This window comes from Procambarus clarkii, chromosome 2 (genome assembly GCF_040958095.1).
Source record: "Procambarus clarkii isolate CNS0578487 chromosome 2, FALCON_Pclarkii_2.0, whole genome shotgun sequence".
Lineage (NCBI taxonomy): Eukaryota > Metazoa > Arthropoda > Malacostraca > Decapoda > Cambaridae > Procambarus > Procambarus clarkii.
This window is the reverse complement of record NC_091151.1, coordinates 12,917,961-12,923,325: the sequence shown is the minus strand read 5'-3', so window position 1 is coordinate 12,923,325 and position 5,365 is coordinate 12,917,961. Positions and strand designations below refer to the sequence as shown.

Below are 5,365 nucleotides of genomic sequence, written 5' to 3'. Positions count from 1 at the left end.
TTGGGTTTCGGTATTTGGACCATTATTGCATGTTTCCATTGTGTGGGCAACACTCCACATAGGAATGACTTGTTAAACAGGTGGAGTAGTGGATTGCCAGACACTTCACACAGTGCATTGAGTATGTCGTAGGTGACGCCATCTTCACCAGGTGCTGTACTTTTACCCTTTTCATAGCCCCCTTTACTTCCTTGGCTGTAATTGGTTCCCCATACTCGTCATCACTAGATTGTGCTCTTTTTATCCTAATCCTTCTGTCATTATGTCGGAGGAGCTGTTCCCTGCTTACTTCTGCAGGGAGGGAGGAGGATGATGCTGCATCACTCCACTTGTGAATTAGTTCTTCAGCCTTACCCTGGGGGTCGTTGTGAGCCGCAGGCCGGGCTCTGCTCCCCTTAGCTACCTTAATTTTTGCCCACACTTGTCTTGCAGACGTTTCTCTTCCAATAGAGCTAGTGAACTCTAGTCATTGTCTTTCCCTTTGTAACTCATCTGCAATGTATGTACCTTTACCTGACTAAAAAATCTAATCTAAATCTATATCTAATCTATATGCTTAGATATATGCAAATGAGAGAGTAATAGAGCGAAACCTTTAAAATACTGAACAATTTGGAGGATATTGATTCATACAATTTCTTCAAAAGGTCAGATGTAACACGAACAAGGAGCAAAGGTTTCAAGCTCAACAAGCCACTGTGTAGGAGTGACAACAAATGCTTTTTAACCCATACGATTATGATCATGGCAATAAGGTTTCTAAAACAGTAGGCATTCTTCCAAAGCCAGACACTGTACTATGTTCCTCGCCCTAACCTAGTCACTCAGTATTATTCACTCATTTATCTATGTCTTGTCTATTTATGTCTTAAAGGTTACAAGACGTACATTAGTCAATACAATTGGTGCTTAAAATGTTAAGGATCTCTTGTGAAACACGGGTATTAATAAAAAAATTTATTATGTAAAATAAATAAAAAAGGCCCAAGGGCCATGAAGTAACAAGAATGCAAGGCCGGCACAAGCTGGCGTAAGTAGAGAAGACGGAAGATTCTTCATATTAAAAGACCCTGCTTCTCCAAGATGGCAGTCACACCCTGCTTGCCCTGGACAATCACCATATGGAGAAGGACTGTTTACTGTGAAGGGAAGTCCACAAATGCAATGCCAGCATGAGTCAGTCTTGAAGGGTAAACGATGATGGCACCCTCACAGTAACACAAAAGCCGAGCAAGCCCAGTGAGGAAGACCTGTTGATGGGAAGGAGGAGGAATCATTAGTCACAACAAAATCCACATAGAAACAAAGGAGAGAAAAAAAATAAAGTGGATGTCTTCTTTTTGTATAGACATAATAAATATTGCCATTTGGCTATGTATTTATATGATATATAATAGAATACAGCATAAAACAAAATAAGAAGGGTGATAGGAGAAGAAAAGATTAGTGTTCAGTGAGAATCCACAAGGTCTTCTCTGAATACTCTATTTTCTTCAAGGCTGTGGGTCCCTACAATTGCACCAGAGGTGGTACACACCCCTATTATTATTTAAACAGGTGAGTACACACACGGTGTTAGCAAACTTAGCCTCCAAACACACACACACACATGGTATCAGCAAACTTAGCCTCCAAATACACACATGGTATCATCAAGCTTAGCCTCTAAACACACACACACACATGGTATCAGCAAACTTAGCCTCCAAACACACACACACACATGGTATCAGCAAGCTTAGCCTCCAAATACACACATGGTATCATCAAGCTTAGCCTCTAAACACACACACACACACACATAAACGGTATCAGCAAGCTTAGCCTCCAAACACACACACACACACACACATACATGGTATCAGCAAGCTTAGCCTCCAAACACACACACACACATACATGGTATCAGCAAGCTTAGCCTCCAAACACACACACACACATGGTATCAGCAAGCTTAGCCTCCAAATACACACATGGTATCATCAAGCTTAGCCTCTAAACACACACACACACATGGTATCAGCAAGCTTAGCCTCTAAACACACACACACACATGGTATCAGCAAGCTTAGCCTCTAAACACACACACATACATGGTATCAGCAAGCTTAGCCTCCAAACACACACACACATATGGTATCAGCAAACTTAGCCTCCAAATACACACATGGTATCATCAAGCTTAGCCTCTAAACACACACACACACATGGTATCAGCAAGCTTAGCCTCCAAACACACACCACACACATGGTATCAGCAAGCTTAGCCTCCAAACACACACACACACCACACACATGGTATCAGCAAGCTTAGCCTCCAAACACACACACACACATGGTATCAGCAAGCTTAGCCTCCAAACACACACACACAGAAAATGGGGACATTGAAACAGTTGATAAACTTGATTTCAAGAGAGAGAGGTCACTATGGGGAACTTCAAATTTTTTTTAATAAGTAATTAGGCAGACTTGTTGCTAGACAGGGAAGTAAATTAAATGTATGCCAAATTTTGCAAAATATACAATGAAGGCACACAAACATTCATACCAAAACAGAGATGCAGGGCCAGAAAACAGGATTGGTTCAACAGAAATTGAGAGAGGGCCACAGACCAAAAGACACAAAAATGGAATGAAAGACATTGAAAAACTACAAGCAGATGTCAACAAAGTTTTCGATTGGGCAGCAGAAAATAACATGATGTTTAACAGTGATAAATTTCAGGTACTCAGGTACGGCAAAAATGAGGATCTGAAATATAATACAGGGTGCAAAACACAATCGAATCTTCCCATAGTAGAAAAACAGCATGTCAAGGATTTGGGAATAATGATGTCCGACGATCTAACGTTTAGGGAGCATAACCAAGCAAATATTGCGTCGGCCAGAAAAATGATCGGATGGATTATGAGAACTTTCAAATCCAGGGATCCCATCACAATGGTTGTACTCTTCAAGTCACTTATGTTGTCCTGTCTCGAGTACTGCTCAGTATTCACTTTCCCCTTCAGAGCACGGTTGCACGGTTGTTCCTGCCGGAACAACCGTGGACATCTTCAGGAGAAAACTGGACTGTTTTCTAAGAGAAGTTCCGGATCAGCCGGGATGTTGTGGGTATGTGGCCCTGCGGGCCGCTCCAAGCAACAGCCTGGTGGACCAAACTCTCACAAGTCGAGCCTGGCCTCGGGCCGGGCTTGGGGGGTAGAAGAGCAGAACCCCATCAAGCAGGTATCAAAATAGAAAGAAGCCAAACCCCCAATCATACCAGCGATACAAAGATGCGAGAAACAACTATACAGCAGTAAGGGAAGAGGCAGAAAGAAATTTTTAAAAAGGGATAATGGATAAATGTAAAACAGAACTGGGCCTATTCTACAAATTCATAAACAACAAATTGCAGGTAAAGGATAATATCCAGAGGTTGAAAATAGGAAACAGATTCACAGAAAATGATAATGCAATGTGTGAAACATTAAACCAAAAGTTCCAAAGTGTGTTTATACAAAATGAAATCTTAAGAGAACCAGACACAATAAGAATTTCTGAGAACATCATAGAGCGTATAGAGGTGTCTAGAGATGAAGTGGAAAATATGCTAAAGTAGCTAAGTAAGAACAAAGCAGTTGGTCCAGATGGAGTTTCACCATGGGTTCTGAGAGAATGTGCATCTGAGCTCAGCCTTCCACTTCACCTGATCTTTCAGGCATCCCTGTGTACAGGAGTCATAGCAAACATGTGGAAAAAGGCTAACATAGTTCCAATCTACAAAAGTGGCAACAGGGAAGACCCCACCTCTCTCAGTTATAGACCTGAATCATTGACAAGTGTAACAGTGAAAGGATTGAAAACAAAAAAAAAAAATAATAAAAACTAAATGGGTAGAACACCTTGAGAGAAATTATATAATATCACACAGACAGTATTGTTTTCGATCTGGAAGATCCTGTGTATCGAATTTACTCAGTTTCTATGATTGAGCCACAGAGATTTTAAAGGAAAAAGGTAGTTGGGTCGACTGCATCTATCTAGACATAAAAAAGGCTTTCGACAGAGTTCCACATAAGAGGTTGTTCTGGAAACTAGAAAATTTTGGATGGGTGACAGGTAAGCTTCTAACATGGATGAAAAATTTTCTGACTGATAGAAAAATGAGGGCAGTAATCAGAGGCAATCGGACTGGAGAAGTGTCACAAGTGGAGTACCACAGTACATGCACCAGAAATGTTCATTGTCTACATAAATGATCTACCAGTTGGAATACAGAATTATATAAACATGTTTGCTGATGATGCTAAGATAATGGGATGGATAAGAAATTTAGATGATTGTCATGCCCTTCAAGAAGACCTGGACAAAATAAGTATATGGAGCACCACTTGGCAAATGAAATTTAATGTGAATAAATGCCATGTTATGGAATGTGGAATAGAACATAGATCCCACACAACCTACAAATTATGTGAGAAATCTTTATATAATTCTGATAAAAGAAAGAGGTCTAGGGTTGATTCTAGATAGAAAACTATCACTTGAGGCCCACATAAAGAACGTTGTGTGAGGAGCCTATGCCACGCTTTCTAACTTCAGAATTTTGTTTAAATACATGGATGGCGAAATACTAAAGAAATTGTTCACGAGTTTTGCTCGGCCAAGGCTAGAATATGCAGCGGTTGTGTGGTGCCCATATCTTAAGAAGCACATCAACAAACTGGAAAAGGTGCAAAGACATGCTACTAAGTGGCTCCCAGAACTAAAGGGCAAGAGCTATGTGGAGAGGTCAGAGGCATTAAATATGCCAAAACTAGAAGACAACAAAAAGAGGTGATAAAATCACTATGTACAAAATAGTAACAGGAATTGATAAAATCAATAGGGAAGATTTCCCGAGACCTGGAACTTCAAGAACAAAAGGTCATAGATTTAAACTAACTAAACAAAGATGCCAAAGGAATATAAAAAAATTTCCTTTCGCATACAGAGTGGTACACGGTTGGAACAAGTTAAGTGAGAAGGTGGTGGCGGCCATGACCGTCAGTAGTTTCAAAGCATTATGTGACAAAGAATGCTGGGTAGACGGGACACCACGAGCGTAGCTCTAATCCTGTAACTACACTTAGGTAACTACATTTGGTGTCAGCAAGCTTACCGTCGAAACACAGACAAACAGCCTGCCTATTATTCAAGGCCTTCTCTGAGTACTCTCTATTTTCTTTTCTGAGGCTATGGGTCCCTAATCTTGCACCAGAGGTGGTACAACTTTTAAGTTTTTAACTACTGCACTGAGCACCTGATTTTGGCAAAGACTTCTTAGTGCAATTGTCAAGGACATAGTTCTGGTATTTTTTTGTTTATAAATATTCA

The 5,365-nt window shown here is 40.5% G+C and overlaps 1 protein-coding gene across 2 annotated transcripts in view; it reads right to left on the bottom strand.

The window, feature by feature from the left end:
• Positions 1-944: 944 nt before the first annotated feature.
• Positions 945-5,365, bottom strand: part of LOC138364255 (uncharacterized) — a 286,182-nt gene continuing 281,761 nt past the window's right edge. For both annotated transcript variants that reach the window (XR_011228361.1, XM_069323655.1), the window contains one exon: positions 945-1,250. The gene's annotated coding sequence lies outside the window, so the exon portion shown is untranslated. The remainder of the gene's footprint in view (positions 1,251-5,365) is intronic.